The 18,811-nt window shown below is 37.2% G+C and overlaps 1 long non-coding RNA gene across 1 annotated transcript; it reads right to left on the bottom strand.

Annotated features, from left to right (window-relative positions):
• Positions 1 to 372: 372 nt before the first annotated feature.
• LOC122427733 lies at positions 373 to 13,704 on the bottom strand. The gene is made up of 3 exons (XR_006265524.1): positions 13,502 to 13,704; positions 1,698 to 1,703; positions 373 to 386 (listed from the first exon to the last, which is right to left on the bottom strand). It is a non-coding gene; the product is annotated as an uncharacterized LOC122427733 (long non-coding RNA).
• Positions 13,705 to 18,811: the final 5,107 nt, after the last annotated feature.

Genomic DNA, 18,811 nt, shown 5'->3' with positions numbered 1-18,811 from the left:
CCTTTGAGTTGGTGATGCTATCCAACCATTTTATCCTCTGCTTTTGCCTTCAATCCCTTCTCCTTTTGCCTTCAGTCTTTCCCAGCTTCAGGGTCTTTTCCAATGAGTTGGCTCTTCACATCAGGTGGCCAGAGTAATGGAGCTTCAACTTCAGCACCAGTCCTTCCAATGAATATTCAAGGTTGATGTCCTTTAGGATTAACTGGTTTGATCTCCTTGCTGTCAAAGGGCCTTTCGAGAATCTTCTCCAGCACTACAATTCAAAAGCCATATTTATTAATACTACCACCAAAACCCTGATAGCAGCCCTCAACCCATATCTTCTGGTTAGATCATTGGTTTTCAAAATATGCATAAAAATTATTGGAGTAACTGAAAATTTCTACCTTCTAGGAATTGTAATTCTGTGGACATGTTTAGGCCAAGCAACTGTTTTTGTTGTTATTTTTGTTGTTCTTTTGTTTTAATGACACTTGAATCAGATACAGATGGCCTGATGCTATACTGTATGGAACTCTGGATATACTCTATAGTTAAACACTACATGGCCATTGTCATGTGCTTGAGCTCAGACTCTGATGCTGCCAGATATGAATTTGGGTATGGTCTTGACATACCATGGAGGGTCATTGTGAAGATAAAATAGAAAATCTTACAGATTTGAGTACTACCTGATGTTTAGAGGTACTCTATAATGTTTGCGAGTATTGTTCTGCTGGTTTTGTTGTTGTAGCTTCAGTTATTAACCACATCCTCAAATTAACTTAATAGTTAAATGGAAATATATTGTAAGATATCAGTGGTACCCATGGGATCCGTGGTCTCAAAGTACGGTAAAGCACCATTGATGAAGTGCTGGAATCAGGAACTAGAAATCTACCAAAGGGGACTTTGTCTTAATCGTTCTTGGGAACCACATAGCCTCTCATCTCTATTTTTCTCTGTATGTCTCCCTTTATTGACTGTTTTTATTTCTCCCAAGGTATCCCAGTCTTGGTCAGGATACACATCCTGGGCTTCCATTAGCTCTTCCACTGTCAGAGATTAACTAATCTGATTAAAGGCCAGTTTTATATTCCTAGAAGAAAGATTCTAATGAATTCTTTGGCCTATCGATGGAGATCTATCACTGGTTCACTTGGCTGTAGAGTGGTGGGTAAGATATGAAATGCAGGCATATTGCTAGACTCCAACTGCATGTAAAGGGGCAGTTCTGAAATATGGGAAAGTATGGGCTGGGCAAGGAGCCTTAATAATATATACTATGTGTGTTAGTCACTCAGTCGTGTCCAGCTCTTTGTGACCCCCATGGGCTGCAGCCCACCAGGCTCCTCTGTCCATGAGGTTTTCCAGGCAAGGATACTGGAGTGGGTTGCCATTTCCTTCTCCAATAAGGGTTTCTAATATTACCACAGTTAGGAGTAGTTTAGGATTTCTATATGGTACACTCTGAGTTCAGTCAGAGATCTTTCTGGAATATAACCCAAATATTATTTGGTTGTTGTCTGGGCTTCTAAAATCTAAGATCAGATGGTTTATCACTGAATGAAATGTAAGGCAACTGTCATTAGGGAAAATTGTGTAGGAAACAAATTGATCATTAATGGTCTACCTCCCCTTCATGAACTTTGTACCTACTTTTTTCTGATGACTCATGTCTTGTTTGCCTTTTTTAAAGAAGAGAGGTAGCACTTAACTTCTGTCTTAATGTGTTACCCTCAGTGATATTTATATTTTAAAGTACCACAGACTAAACAGTTTAAAAAACAAAAAGAAAGGAGTCAACAATAATGGCGAAGTTAGACAAACACAGGAAAGATATTTTTGAATACTGGGCTTTTGGCACCCCTCAAATGATCCTAAAGAGATAAACTACTGAGTACTCCATACTATGTTTCTGGTTAGCTTTGCCCACTAGCTGAATTCAGTTTTATTTACAGAGTGCCGACGTGTTGTGGTTGCACCCAGTCGTTGAGTCATAGCAGTGACTGAAAGTGACATCCTCAGTGTAGCTTGGAGCTTTGCCATATCCCTGACCAGCATTTGAACTTCGGTTTTGACGTGCAGCCACACTACCACAGTCACAGAACAAGGTTCCCTCCATGGCTATGTAACTGACCTCCCAAGGTTTCCTCTGAAGCAACACTCTGGAAGTGAACGGACAACTCAGTGTTTTATCTGTTCATAGAACTTTGGTGTCCGTTTGTGTTAAATGGTTTCATGTTTAAACGTCTTTTATGATATTTCTGTAGGTAAACATAAAAAGTAAAATATATATTGTTCTAGAAAGGGCTGTTGCTTTACTTGTGGCTCTCACTACTACTATGATTTAGGTTACAACTACTCATTGGAACCATATGATGTTGCTGATATTTAATCCTTTTAACCTACAGAAATGACTGTCTCTTATAGTCTAATCTAAATACTCATATGACATACTCTGGGAATAAATTGTATGAGGAAGATATTCATATAACAAAAAGATGTAACATTGAGCTTATAGGCCAAACCCCAAAATGTTTTGTTAATTATGATAATAAATAGAAAAATGATCAGAAGAAAGTATAAAAACTGATCAGTAGATACCTTTGAACGGTAAGTAGAAATATGAGATATTTTGTACAGTCTTATTTTATGCAGTAGGAATGGATTATATTTTTTATAGTTTCTAAAGCAGCATATATTGTTTTTAGAAATCTTGGAAATTATGAAAAGTGATAAAGAAAAATCTACCATGCAGAGATTTTTGTGATTACTTTTGTCTATCATTTCATTTTTTTTTTCACTAAAAACTTTGTCACTATAGCTTAACTTCCATTTTTTTTCTTATTGATGAAGATGAACATTTTACACATGTTTATTGGTCATTTGTATTAATGTTAATTGCTACTATTGATTGTTGTTCTTCAGTCGCTAAGTCATGTCTGACTCTATGATTCATGGGCTGCAGGACACCAGGCTTCCCTGTCCTTCACTATCTCCCAGAGTTTGCTGAAACTCATGTCCATTGAGTTGGTGATGCCTTCCAACCATCTCATCCCCTGTTGCCCCCTTCTCCTCCTATCTTCAATCTTTCCCAGCATCAGAGTCTTCCAGTGAATCGGTTCTTAGCATCAGGTGGCCAGAGTATTGGAGCTTCAGCTTCAGCATCAGTCCTTCCAATAAATATTCAGGGTTAATTTCCTTTAGGATTGACTGGGAAGAAAACATGGGCTATTTTTTCTTTATATTTTCGCTTTCTTCTCCATCCTTTCCTTCGTCACCAGCAAGTGACTGGACTCTTGAAAATAAAATGAAATTTAGGTTGGATTTTGTTTCTAACCCTTTAAGAATTATTGCTATGTATATGAACTTGGGGATGTCAGAGCACTTGGCAAAATGCGCTTCTAAAATAAATCTAAAAAACCAAATTCTGTAAAATAGCTACTTTTGACCTAGAATTCTTCTTTAGGTAATGTTGATACAATAATCATGTTATTTTGTGGCCAAAAACTTTAAAATATATTGGAAAGGAAAGCCTCAATAGAGTCCAGATTTGTGTGAAAACAGTTACTTCCCCAAATTGGTTATTTTCTTCTTTTCCTGCTGCTCAAAAACAATGAAATCATCTTATGATAATGACTCCTATAAAAAAGCATGAGCTTTTATTTAAGGAAGCCCATTTCAGGTAGTCTGGAAAAAAATCAAAGTAAAAATTTCTTAGAATTTAGTTCCATGCTACTCCAAATTGGAGGAAGATAATAAATCAATAAAGCATTGTTTTTTGTTTTTTGGGTTTTTTTTTTTTTATTGATGGAAACCCTTTCATCACTTTATTTTTCCTATTTCCCTCCATATTTGTTTAATCATTTTATGATAGTAATGGTCACATTTTCTAAGCTAGGAATGAATATTAATTTGTGAATGTATTATAAATGACAAAAAGTTGAATGTTCTTTCTTTAATCTTGTTGGATTGACTCAAATGCGGTTTGCACATATGGGATTGAGTTAAATTCCCCTTTAATTGATTTAAGGAACTTCTTAATGAGAAGTTTATAGTTATTCACAATCTGCAGTTGCAACCATCTTCTAGAAGTTACACTCTTCCCTGCCTCCTTCTCACCTTACCTCTCTCCCTGCTTCTTCTCCCTCTCTCTTCCTTTAGGAGAAAGGTACATTCTGCCAAAATGATTTATTTTTATTCATAGGCACCAAGGCTTCATTTGGAATAGACACCGCTAGTAAATAAAGATAATGTAAATGTCATCATTTTATTGATTTTCTTGCTCTCTTAATTAGCAAGACAATTGATCTTTTCTCTTTTTTTGTGAACCACCCTTCATTGGAATCAGTTTTGGCTTACATAAGATATTCAGCTCAGGAAGTCTGTTGAATGCAGAAAAGCTTAGGGAAGACTGCCATCAGGCATCTACTCTGAAAGCATGCAAACCAGAAATTTTTTTTTTCCTTTATAGATTCTTTACAGAAGGCCAGCTACTACTTGTAGGGCAACAAGAGAAAAGTCATTCGTTTTTCTGAGATATTGCTCTTCTTTGATCTAGTGGATTTTTTTTTTTCCAAAGGATTTCTTTTTTCCCTTTGAAAGTTTAAATTAGGGCAACTGTGTAAAGTGGAGATGGGCATGGCAACCCACTCCAGTATTCTTGCCTAGAAAATCCCATGGACAGAGGAGCCTAGCGGGCTACAGTCCATACAGTCGCAAAGACTCAGACACGACTGAAGTGACTTAGCAGGCATGTAAAAGGAACATCAGGCATGGGTTAGGATTTTGAGGGGGTGGAGGCAGACACAACAGGGGAATGCAACAGCCAGACGTAGAAGACGTGTAAATAAAACAATGTCACATACATTTAAAAGTGGGCTTTCCAGGTGGCTCAATGGCAAAGAATCCTCCTGCAAATGCAGGAGACACAGGTTCCATCCCTGGGCTGGGAAGACCCCTGGAGGAGGAAATGGCAACCCACTCCAGTATTCTTGCCTGGGAAATCCCATGGACAGAGGAGCCGAGCAGGCCACAGTCCATAGGGTCACGAAGAGTTGGATACGACTGAGTGATTGAGTGCACACCATTTAAAAGTAGAAATTGCTATCAATATATAGAGAGGCTGACATATTTATATTATCCTTGAATGGAAAAGATATAATAGGATGCTTATCTTAAAAAGGTAAAATTAAGTATTTCTGAGAAGTTTATCCTTATACTAAAATTTCATTTTCTAGATAAGAGAATAGTGCTTATTTAAGCTGTTATTATGACATTGCATAAAGTACAAATCACTGTATCTGTAGTAGGATTTTTGGTAGGCAGTTATTTTAAATACATAATTTAATGAAAATATGTTTAAAACAGTCTATTATTAGCTCTTAATTGCTTTTTAAAGCTACCGAGTGTGTACTATTATATACTCGTACTCATTTATCATATGATCTTACCTAATTTTCTTATGTATATAACCCCAGAAGTAATTCATATGTCTGTCTCAGTCTATTTTTCACTCTCACCTTCTTAAAGAACTTTTTAAGACATTATTTTTTCTTTACTGTGTCCACCTCTATTAGTTTTTTTGTGCTTCTCTAACACCCCTATACCAGATAGCTTATAAACAACAGAAATTTATTTCTCACAAGTCTTGAGGATGTGAATTCCAAGATCAGTGCTCCAGGAGATTTGATACCTGGTGAGAATCTACTTCCTGTGACTGTAACCTCACAAGAGGCAGAAAAGATATCTAGGGATCTAGGGTCTCTGTTATAAAAGCTCCATTCCACCCTCATGAACCCTCCCCAGAGCCCCATCTTCAAATACTATCCCTGCTGGGAATTGGGCCTTTCAACATATGAATGGGAGTAGGGATATAAATATTCAGTCTGTAGCACCAAACAATAAAAATTTAACATCACAGTTATACTTTAAATCTATGCCTGTATTGTATATATATCTGTGCTTTACACATAAAAAGACTTAAAACTTTTCAGCCCAAAGAACTGTTTTGCTCCTTTGAGGGAAGTATTGTTCCCACTGGGAAAATGTAAGTGTTTTTGTTGCTATTGTTCAGTCACGCAGTCATTTCCAGCTCTTTTCGAATCCATGGACTGCAGCTCACCAGGCTTCCATGTCCCTCACCATCTCTTGGAGTTTGCCCAAGTTCATCTTCATTGAATCCATGATGCCTTCCAACCATCTCATCCTTTGTTGCCCTCTTCTCCTTCTGACTTCAATCTTTCCCAACAGGGTCTTTTCCAATGAGTTGGCTCTTCACATAGGTGGCCAAACTATTGGAGCTTCAGCTTCAGCATCAGTCCTTCCAATGAGTATTAAGGGTTGATTTCCTTTAGGATTGACTGGTTTGATCTTCTTGCAGTTCAAGGGACTCTCAAGAGTCTTCTTCAGCACCACAATTTGAAAGCATCAATTTTTCAGTGCTCTGCCTTCTTTATGTTCCGGCTCTCATATCCGTACATGACTACGGAAAGACCATAGCCTTGACTATGAATCTTTGTTGGCTAAGTGATGTCTTTGCTATTTAACACTGTGTCTAGGTTTGTCATAGCTTTCCTGCCAAGAAGCAATCGTCTTCTAATTTCATGGCTGCAGTCACCATCCACAGTGATTTTAGAGCCCAAGAAGAGGAAATCTGTCACTGCTTCTACATTTTCACCTTCTATTTGCCATGAAGTGATGGGACCAGATGCCATGATCTTAGTTTTTTTTAATATTGAGTTTTAAGAGATTTTTAAGTGATTTTTTCACTCTCCTCTTTCACCCTCATCAAGAGGCTCTTTAGTTCCTCTTTACTTTCTGCCATTGGAGTGGTATCATCCGTATATGTGAAGTTGTTGATATTTCTCCTGGCAGTCTTGATTCCAGCTTGTAACTCCTCCAGCCTGGCATTTTGTGTGATGTGCCCTGAATATAAGTTAAAGGAACAGGTGACAGTAAACAGCCTTGTCCAACTCCTTCCTCAATCCTGAGTCAGTCAGTTGTTCCATTACAAAGTTCTGTTCCATCTTGACTGGCATGCAGGTTTTTTAGGAGACAGGTCAGATGGTCTGCTATTACCATCCCTTTAAGAGCTTTCCACAGTTTTTTATGATCCACACAGTCAAAGGCTTTATTATAGTCAATGAAACAGATGTAGGTGTTTTTCTGAAATTCCCTTGGTTTCTCTATGATCCAGTGGATGGTAATTTGATCTCTGGTTCCTCTCTTCTAAACCCAGTTTGAACATCTGTAAATTCACCCAAGACAGATAGGTCATAGTGGAGAGTTCTGACAAAATGTGATCCACTAGAGGAGGGAATGGCAAACCATTCCCTTATACTTTGTGAGAACCCTATGACGTGTATAAAAAGGCAAAAAGATATGTATAAGAATACTTGGGCTGAATGCAAAATTTCTTAGTGAAATACCTTCAGTGGACTATTCATTTGTTTATTTGTTTAGCTTTTCTAAAAAAGGAAATTGAAGACAACTTGATATAGGAACTCCAGGTTCTGGTGGTATATATCTTTAAATTCACAAATACAAAAGAGTACTAATTTCCCAGGTTTATCTCTCTCTTTTCTTCAAAGCCAAGAATATTTCAATTTGTTCCTGGGTCCATAAAACCAACCCTAGCCTCAAGCAAGAGGTATATAAGCATTCTTTTACATCAGCATCTTATGGCTTAGGAATTATCTGTGCTACTATTTTAACTCTGCTGCAGTGTTCCAGTTTTAATTATTGCATGTGTGAAGATACATGCGTGCTAATAAATCTCTTCAATTGTGTCCAACTTTTTGTGACCCTATGAACTGTAACCCGTCAGCCTCCTCTGTCCATGGGATTCTCCAGGCAAGAATACTGGAGTAGGTTGCTATGCCATCCTCCAGGGGATTTTCCCAACCCAGGGACCAAAACTGCATCTTACATCTGCTACGTTTTCAAGCAGGTTCTTTACCACTGGCACCCCCTGGGAAGCCTGTTGAGTCATCACTTTATCCCAAGTCTGATGAGCACTGGTCTTCATTAGTCTATTTCTCCTTTGGTCATTTTGCGTGAGCTTAAATACTTAAATACTTAACAGTGTTTCTTCTCCAGCTTGGTCCTTCCTTCCTCCTGCTATAGTTTTCTCCTTTTTTTTCTTATCCTCTCTATCTGCATTGTATCACTGCTGCCTCTACTGTTGCCCCTAAATTGGGAGCTTGCCCCTGCTTTGTAGCCTCACAATAATACACACTGGAGTTAATATTATATACAAGATTATAGTGATAATAATTCATTGGTGGTTGTCGGTGTTGGTGTGTTGTGATATGGTGAAAAGAGTGAGCTGCAGGTACCCCACTGCTCTTTTGCATCATAAATGCAAAGCAGAGTAACTCTTAAGAATGCAATGATTCGTTTTTCTAGATCTGCTATAATATATTCTACCTAATATATTGGCATCTGCTATGAAAAACGTAGCTAATAGAGAAAAATCCTAAAACTGACTCATGCTATTTCCTTAAGTAATTAATTTGTTCTTTGCTTAAGGAATTGAATTAGATAGAATTAGATCTTTCAGGCAGGGAAGCCACACACAGGCTGACAAATGAACAGATATCTCAAAGGATTTTTAAGGAATCTGAGAAAGGACTGTAGTTTGTAGCATCTAAATTTTGAATTCTAAACCTCAGATAAATTTTTAAATAAAGTTAGTGCTTAAAAACATTTATTTAATTGAATTAGTGTATATTTATAATTTTTCCTTCTAGTTTTTAAATTGATTTTTTCCCCTTAATTTAGCCTACTGCAGTGTTTACTACTGAAAGTTATTTATATGTATAAAGTCTATCCAAACAGTTCAAATCATCACTGGTCAAGTGTCAACTGTAAACAGTAAACAAATGTGGCAGTTTTAACTCTTGAAAAAATAGAATTTAAGTAAAAATCAACATAGTTGAAAAATAGCTATTGCTATTAGGGCTACTGTAAGCTCCAACCAAGTAAAACAACTGACAGAACTTACATATAATCATTTCCCTCCATGTTATTAATTGAATAAAGCAACCAGAGCAATGCTAGATGTAGACATCTTTAACTGATTTCTGACATTCATGGGAATACATTAACATTGGAAAGCAAGTAGATTTCATTTTGCATATACCCGGACCCCTGGGAGAAAATAATAGGACTAATTAGCTCTGTTTTATCACCCTAGTTTTTCATTCCAACATTAAGTCTGAAGCTGATAAGTTTAAGAAAGATGGATTAGTTTATTAGAAGAATAAACAGAAGTTTAATTAATAAATTTTTAATAATCTATTGAAACAATTGCATTCTTTTTACCTTTTTACTTATTAAGGTGATGAATTATTATTCTAATATTTAAACATCCTTTTATATTTACTGTGCTTGTTCACGGTAGTCTTACAGTATAGTGATGGAGTTGAGGTGCTAGTATTTTGGCATTTGTATTCATATGTGAGATTTGGCTATATCTTTTGAAGGTGTGTTATGGATTGAATGAATATGTCCCCTAAAATTCATATATTTAAATCCTGACCCCCCAGTTGTATGGTGATGGTATCAGGAAGTGGAGTCTTCGGGAGCTCATGAGAGTGGAGGCAACAGAAATAGGATTAGTGTGCTTATAAAAAGAGACATGAGAAAAATGATTTTTCCCTCTACCGTGTAAAGATATAACAAGAAAACACCCAGCTAGGATAGAGTACTTTCATCAGACACCATCTGCCTGTGCCTTGGATTCTGGACTTAGTAGCCTCTAGAACTGTGAGAAATAAATGCTGTTTAAACCACCTGCTTTATGACATTTTTGTTATAGCAGCTTGAACTGATTAGTACTGGGGGGGAGGGGCATATTTTTGTCATATTTGGAATCTATGAATATGTACGTGTCATAAAATGAGTAGCTTTCCATTTTCCTCCAGTTTAAGCACTGAAATAAATAATCTCTAAATCATGTAGGCCCCATGCCTTTTTGGAAATAGTTTTTTCAGCAATCCTAATTTTATATTTGGATCAAATACATTCTCTAGAAAATTGTCTATTTTAGTCACACTTTAAAAATAAAAGTTTCATATAACATTTTCCCAGTTTAAAATTCCCCTATATTCATAATTATATTGCTTAAAAAATCTTTTAAAAAGTAAGTTGACAGTATTTGAGCCAGGTATTAAAGGATAGTTAGGATCTATGATGGGATAAAGGTCATGGGCAGAGGAAATGAATTTTTTTTACTTGCAAAATCTTTTTCATCAGGAACATATCACATTTTATGAAGAATAAATTTAAAAAAAAACTCAATTTAATTAAGTTTTGTCTCTAAAAAAATTAAAATTTTGTTGGTGTGCCAATGTATGTTCCCCAAGAAGAATGCCTCAGGATGTTTGGGAAAGCATCTATTTTTATAGTCCTTCTTGTGTTAAGCAGAATCTGACACCTAGTGACCTAAACCTGTGAATATTTTCTTACTGGACAAAAGAGTCTTTGCTAATGTGATTAAGTTAAGGACTTTGGGATGGGGAAATTATCTTCGGTTATCTAGGCAGGGCTAATTTAATCACATGGGCCACTCTAAAGGAAGAAAGTAGAAGAGTAGATCAGGAGATGTGAACTGAGAAGGAATCCACCCATTGTTACTGACTTTGAAAATGAAGGAAAGGGGCCATGAACAAAATAATGTGGGTGGTCTCTAGAAGCTGGCAAATACCCTTAGCTGAGACCTATTAGGCACTCAGGGATCCTAGTCCTATAATCGAAGGAAATTGATTTTTCCTCTTGAGTCTCCAAAAAGAGATGTAACCCTGCTGAAAACTTGAATTTAGCCCAGTGAGACCCTTGTTAGGTTTTTGACCTACGGAATTGTAAGGTAAATGCATTTATGACATTAAACTCACTTTGAGTGTGTGCGTGCACAGTTATTGCAGTCGTGGTCCACTCTTTGCGACCCTGTGGACTATAGCCCACCAGGCTCCCCTGTCCATGGGATTCTCCAGGTAAAAATACTGAAGTGGGTAGCCATACCCTCCTCCAAGGCATCTTTCTGACCCAGGGATCAAACTCTTGTTGCCTATGTCTCCTGCATTGCAAGCAGCTTCTTTACTGCTAAGCCATTGGGGAAGCCCTTAACCCACTAAATTCTAGTTGTTACAGCAGCGATAGAAAACTAACATACCTGTAATAACTAAGAGAATCAGGATAAAGCTTAGTGATGATTCGTGTACAAAGCTATGATGCTTTTTAGGTAAAAGTTTTAACACAACAAATCTTGGTTTCTGCTCTGCCTTGATTCATCTAAAGCAGTGTTTTACATAATGAGTATTTAGTAAGTGCTCATCAGAGAACTTTGAATGAAAATCTCTTGTGTGGGAATTCCCTGGCGGTTCATTGGTTAGGACTCCACGCTTTCACTGCCAAGGGCTTGCGTTAAAATCCTCATCAGTGAACTAAGATCCTACATCCCACAAGCCCTGTAGCACACCACCCCCCGACCAAAAAAAATTTTTGTTATGTATTTGACCATCACTGTTTCCTTAGAGCTGTTTCTTGTACTGAATAGTCATTATAAAATACTCTTTTGAATGAAGGCACTATATTTTAATTCAGCTCTGTCAAGAAAACATTTAGAATCTGTGTACTTTATGTTTTAAATTTCCTGCCTTGTCAGATCTCATAACCAATGTGATATCTTTACAACTTCCCTGTTCCACAACCTGACATCTACTCATCTACATTATCTATCTTTCCTGAGACCCTAATCTTTCTCCTTAATTTCCAAGAAGGATAAATGATGTGCTGTGGTGGGCTAGTGGTTCTAGTTCTTTATTTAAGATAAGCATCCTTAGTTATTTTTGCTGAGTAGCTAAAATAGATGAGTTAAAAGAAATTATCAAGATTATTAAAGGAAACTTTTTAAAGCTATAGTTACTTGCAACAGTGAGTAGGTCATGCCAAATACATTATTTCAAAATAAGAGTTTAACAGTCTGGGTAGTGTGGTAATTGTTTTGGCACATCTTCTTACCACAGCATTTTATATCGTAAGGAAAAAATTGATTCCACTCAAATTAGTGTTTTGCCACTTTAGTATACAGGAGCCAGATGAAATGAAACAGAAGTCAGTGAAAAGATTTGGAGTCAATCATTGCCTTAAAGTAAAAGTATTCTTCTCCTCTTCTAATGTTCAATTTAAAAAAACTCATTTGAAATAATTTTTCTGGAATGCTATTAAAAATTCTGCTACAATCAGAATTTCTGCCAAATTACTTTGGAAAGGTCTTGAGCTTTGGGGAACTGTTTGTACAGGTGGGATGTGTTTTAGCTGTCCTGATCAAACCAGATCTTTGTAGGCCTCACAGTATTTTGAATTCTCCAGTATCTTTAGGAATCTGAGTAAGCTGAGTTAGGTGTAGTCTTCTAAGTTAGCCCTAGTCTAGATTCAAATTAGTTGAGTTCATTCTGGAAGCGTGTCTAGGTAAATCAGCACATTCTAATCTATGCTACATGCTTCATCCATCCATCCTTTCAGCCATCCAATGAGGAAGAATAAGAATCCCGTATCACAAGAAAAGACTGTAAGAAGACAAACTGCATATCTGTTGGTGCTGTGTTAGCAATTTGTTATTAGATATTAGGTTGGTGCAAAGAAAATTTCAGTGTCTGCATTGTTGAAATTTGCCATTTGATATTGGAATACATTCTTAAGTGTGGTTATGTCATACATAATTTTAATGTACATTTATTGCTCTTTTTCTTGCTAATGAAAAAAATTATTGCTTGCTATTTATTTTATATATTCTTTTAGACTATGGAAATGGTGTTAGACAAAAAGCAAATTCTAGCAATTTTTTTGTTCTTGTTCAAAATGGGTCGTAAAGCAGTGGAGACAACTTGCAACATTAACAAGACATTTGCTCCAGGTACACCTAAGGAACATAGGGTGCAGTGGTGGTTCAAGAAGTTTTGCAAAGGAGAGGAGAGCCTTGAAGATGAGGAGCAAAGTGGCTGGCTATTGGAAGTAGACAATGATCAACTAGGAGCTTTCATGAAGCTGATCCTCTTAAAATGACACGAGAAGTTGTCGGCAAACTCGGTGTGGACTATTCTACGGTCATTTGGCATTTGAAGCAAACTGGAAAAGTGAAGAGGCTTAATAAGTGGGTGTCTCATGAGCCTACCAAAAACAAAAAAACAAAAAAACACAACTCGTCATTTTGAAGTGTCGTCTTCTCTTACTATATGCAACAACAAACCATTTTTCAATTGGATTGTGGCATGTAACATGTGACAAAAAGTGGATTTTATATGATAACTGGGATGACAGCTAAGTGGTTGGACCAAGAAGAAGCTCCAAAACTCTTCCCAAAGCCAAGATTGCACCAAAAAAAAAGGTCATGGTCACTGTTGGTGGTCTGCTTCCAGTCTGATCCACTGCAGCTTTTTGAATCCAGGCAAAACTATTATATCTGAGAAGTATGCTCAGCAAATCAGTGAGATGCACTGAAAACTGAAATGCCCACAGCCAGCATTGATCAACAGAAAGGGCCTAATTCTTCTCCATGATAATGCCCAACCTCATGTCACACAACCAGTGCTTCAAAAATTGAATGAATTGGACTATGAAGTTTTGCCTCATCCTTCATATTCACCTGACCTCTCACCAACCAACTACCGCTCCTTCAAGCATCTCAACAACAATTTTGCAGGGAGAATGCTTCCACAACCAGCAGGATGCAGAAATGCTTTCCAAGAGTTCATTCGATCCTGAAGCACAGATTTCTATGCTACAGGAATAAACAAACTTATTTCTCATTGGCAAAATTGTGTTGATTGTAATGTTTCCTATTTTGATTAATGGAGATATGGCTGAGTCTAGTTATAACTATGTAAAATTCAAGGTCCTAAACCTCAATTACTTTTGTACCAACCTGATGTTTTCGTGGTCACTTGTGCTAATTTCTCCGGAGCAACTTCCGTTAAAAAGAGTACAGTATCCTTCTTAGCCTATATGTCCTAATTATTTGTCTGGGTGTTAAGTGCACCATATTTTGGAGATGTTAATAACATACTTTAACTTTGGTAGGAAATAAAGCCCTCTAAAAAAGGAGCAACCACTGTGGGTTAAGATCAAGCACACTATTAAGTAAAAATTTTAAATTGCTGAGAGTATAATTCTTACTCCTCCTTAGAATCTACTGCTTTTGTGTTATACTTTCTATATAATATATGTTTTGGTAAGGAAGAGAGATAATCACTCTTTTTCTGTCTCTTAATTCTCTACCATTAGACAGGTATGACAGTTTATTTATGTTTCTTTTCCTGTTCTGGAAAGACCAAAATATGAATAATTTAGGTTTTAAGGAATGCCTTTTTCTTTTCCATTGGGATGCCTTTTTCTTTTCTTTTTTTTTCATTTATTTTTATTAGTTGGAGGCTAATTACTTTACAGTATTGTAGTGGTTTTTGCCATACAGTGACATGAATCAGCCATGGATCTACATGTATTCCCCATCCCGATCCCCCCTCCCGCCTCCCTCTCCATCCCATCCCTCTGGGTCTTCCCAGTGCACCAGCCCTGAGCACTTGTCTCATGCATCCAACCGGTGATCTGTTTCACCCTTGATAGTATACTTGTTTCAATGCTGTTCTCTCTGAACATCCCACCCTTGCCTTCTCCCACAGAGTCCAAAAGTCTGTTCTGTACATCTGTGTCTCTTTTTCTGTTTTGCATATAGGGTTATCGTTACCATCTTTTTAAATTCCATATATATGCGTTGGTATACTGTATTGGTCTTTATCTTTCTGGCTTACTTCACTCTGTATAATGGGCTCCAGTTTCATCCATCTCATTAGAACTGATTCAAATGAATTCTTTTTAATGGCTGAGCATGTATCATAGCTTCCTTATCCATTCGTCTGCTGATGGGCATCTAGGTTGCTTCCATGTCCTGGCTATTATAAACATTGGGGTACACGTGTCTCTTTCAGATCTGGTTTCCTTGGTGTGTATGCCCAGGAGTGGGATTGCTGGGTCATATGGCAGTTCTATTTCCAGTTTTTTAAGGAATCTCCACACTGTTCTCCATAGTGGCTGCACTAGTTTGCATTCCCACCAACAGTGTAAGAGGGTTGCCTTTTCTCCACACCCTCTCCAGCATTTATTGCTTGTAGACTTTTGGATGGCTGCCATCCTGACTGGCGTGTAATGGTACCTCATTGTGGTTTTGACTTGCATTTTTCTGATAATGAGTGATGTTGAGCATCTTTTCATGTGTGTGTTAGCCATCTGTATGTCTTCTTTGGAGAGATGTCTGTTTAGTTCTTTGGCCCATTTTTTGATTGGGTCATTTATTTTTCTGGAATTGAGCTTCAAGAGTTGCTTGTATATTTTTGAGATTAATCCTTTGTCTGTTGCTTCGTTTGCTATTATTTTCTCCCATTCTGAGGGCTGTCTTTTCACCTTGCTGGGATGCCTTTTTCTATGCTTTGTATGCTTCTCTTAACATCTATGAAGAGCTGGAGAGCCAAGGTAAGAGGACTGGTTGGGGGTGGGGGAAGGGATTCCCTTAGTCTAGGTTTTTAGGAGAGAAAAAGTACTGTATCACTTTCACATTACAATAATAAATAGTGTACACTTACCTTTGGATACCTCTCTGCTGAACTTGAGTATAGAATAATATCTCAGCATGTGTAAGAAGAGGAAAAGAATATTTTCATCCTAAATACTATAAATGTAACAAACATTTTGACACTTAATACAGCTGAATGTATAAAAAGCCACATGTCTGGAAAAAACATAACTGTAGGATCTTTGCAACTTCAATTGGTTTGGCACTGTAGAGTTTTTAAGAAAAATCATGTATTTCTTATGGATCGATGAAACATCTACAGATCAATCTGTACTATCTTAATGTTCTTTTTCTAAATTTACTTTCTTTTCTGCATATAACAAATGACGTATGTTACTCAGACGGGGCTTCCCTGTGGCTCAGTGGAAAGAATCTGCCTACAATGCAGGAGACTCAGGTTCAAGCCCTGGGTGAGGAAGATCCTTGGAGAAAGAAATGGTAGCCCACTCCAGTCCTCTCTCCTGGGAAATTCCAGGGACAGAGGTGCCTGGTGGGCTACAGGCCATGGGTTGCAAAAGGGTCAGACAGGACTTAGTGACTAAACAAAACAACAACAACTCAGAATCAGCTTTGGAGAAAGTTGGAAATTTAGTGATGTTCTTATTAGTTTTCAACTCCTTCTAATTTTCTCGTATCCTCATGGTATTCTGTGTGGTCCAACATCTCCCATTGAAGTTCTTCTAATATGGTAATCCATATGGAATTTGAGCCTGGAAGGTAGAGAAATTTATGTTGGTAGGAACTAGATAGTCCATTAATGAACCCTGCAGGTGACCATTTTCTCCATGTATGAACACTATGAATTTTGTATATGAAAACAGAAATACACTGAATGTTGATTGAGCTCTTTGTTTTGCTTAAAAGAATGCAACATTTTTACTGTGAAAATCAGCTATGTCTGATGAAATTTTACTGTTCTAAAGGAGCTTAATTTTCTTATTTTATAAGTTCAAAGTATTTTGTTCATCTGTGTGCAAATTATTTACTGAATGTTTGTAATTTTCTCAATTTTTAAAATTTCCAATACTGTACTTAATAACTACATTGTTTGTATGTTTCAGAAAAAGACATATTAAAGTTCAGAATGGCAGAGGAAAATGCCAGTGTAATTTTTCTATTTACCAAAAGCAGTTTTCCTAAAATATCTTCCTCAAATATCTGGCAAGTAGTACCAAAAAAAAAAAAAAAATCTCCTGCTTAATTACTTGTCAGTCTCCATATATTTATCTTGAACTGAAACTGATTTTCTACAGAAATAATTCTGAGCTTATCAGTAACTGCCAATGGATTTCTTTTTTTTAATGTGATGAGAAAACATTTCATTCAAATCAAAGCCTTATGTTCAGCAATGGCTCATCACATGAGACAATCTTTGTTTGTAATCCTCTGTGATGGATAATGCAATTCCTTGTACCTTCTCTCTGTGTGTGTATGTGAGTGTGTGTTATCCAAAGCTAATAAAGGAAGAATGGGGTGGTTGCTGCTGGGAAGGAAAAATAGGAAGAAAAAAGCTGTATCAACATGAGATTTCAAGAAAATAAAAAGAGCTTAGGCTTGATGACTAAAATCCAAAACCGGAACTTGGCAATTATGAGCTGGAAGGTATTCATGCATTTATGAGTAACCCTATTTTTGGCTGAGACATAATTCAAAGGAATCACTCACTGCTTGAAAGAAAGCCTAGGTATATTGGCACAGTCACCGAAAAACAACATTTCTATAGTGCTTCCAGCAGCTCTTTATTACTGAAAGGAATAAAAGTGGAAAATCTCCCTCTCTTGGGGCTTTAAAGATAGCCACCTACCAGCATTTTACTTTCTTATTGTTAAAAAGATGAGATAATCATCCTTTTTTCCTGAAAGATTTGTTATAGAACAGCTTAGTAACTTACAACATATTCCTTGTGGATTAACTATTTCTAACCTGTGCTTAAACTAAATTTTCATGAAAAGGTTTTTCTGAAGGTCAGAATGAAGCTACCCTGACTCTGCAGTTCTCTAAAATTCAGCAGGAAGCTGTTTGAATTGAAACATCATGTGTGTGATTCCTGCTCAGCATCTCTCTGACATGCGGAATAATCAAGACCTTCTGGTGAAACCAGTTCCCTCGTTGGTCTTGAGCATGATTGATGGCAATGTGAGGCTGCTTTGCTCATGGAATTTCAGGGATCTGTGGCATGTTTATATTGAAGGGTGAGGTCATTCTAATGCCACAAGAATCTGACACCCAGCACAGCGAGTATCTGCAACATAAAACTTGTACTGGGTAACTTTTTATTGAAGCAGTAGATGAAAGAATTTATGAAAGAATGAATGAGTTAATCAGTACAGATGTGTTGCGGGACCATGTATCTTTAATTCTAGTCAGGTGTCTTCAGAATGGGTGGGCTCTGTCGTGAGAGTTACAATTCTATAAGAAAATCTACAGCAAGTTCAGCAAAGATGCAGTAAAACAGCTCTCATTCCCTGAGACGTAGTTAATCTGCCAGGGGACTCTTCTCAGCCGAAGAGATTTTAGACTCTTATTTTTCAATAAGAATTCTCCAGGCAGTCATTTCCAACCAATCAGAGTTGGCATAAGAAAGTCAAATATCTGTCTTTGTTCTAAGCAAACTAGTAGAATCCTTAGAGAAAAAAAGAGCCTCACATTTTTCTGTCTTTTTTAAGTAGTACATTTTACACAACCCATTCATTTACTCCTTATTTACTCAAATTGTCAAGAAATGGGCTGAAAGAGTCTATGCAGATTTTATGGAGAAACGATCATGTGGAATGCTAGATATAGGTACTGTTCTTTGCCCTAAATCTTTAACTGGATTAGTCACATAGGGATCACCTGAGTGTCTTATAAAAATGTAGATTAATATTCAGTAGGTCTGGAGAAGGTAATTTGTGTGTGCATGCTAAGTCGCTTCAGTCATGTCTCACTCTTTGCAACCCTATGGACTGTAGCTTGCCAAGCTCCTCAGTCCATGGGATTCTCCAGGCAAGAAGAGTAGAGTGGGTTGCATGCCTTCCTCCAGGGCATCTTCCTGACTCAGAGACGGAACCGATGTCTTTTTATGTCTCCAGCATTGGCAGGTGGGTTCTTTACCACTAGAGCCACTTGGGAAGCCTGGAGAAAGTAATAAGTATCTGCGCATCTAATAAGACCATTGTCAGATATGCCGATCTTGCTGGCATATTGGCAGCAAGTTGGCCC

This window comes from Cervus canadensis, chromosome 25, assembly GCF_019320065.1.
Source record: "Cervus canadensis isolate Bull #8, Minnesota chromosome 25, ASM1932006v1, whole genome shotgun sequence".
NCBI classification, from domain to species: domain Eukaryota; kingdom Metazoa; phylum Chordata; class Mammalia; order Artiodactyla; family Cervidae; genus Cervus; species Cervus canadensis.
The sequence above is the reverse complement of the archived record's forward strand: the minus strand, read 5'-3'. Positions and strand labels throughout refer to the sequence as shown.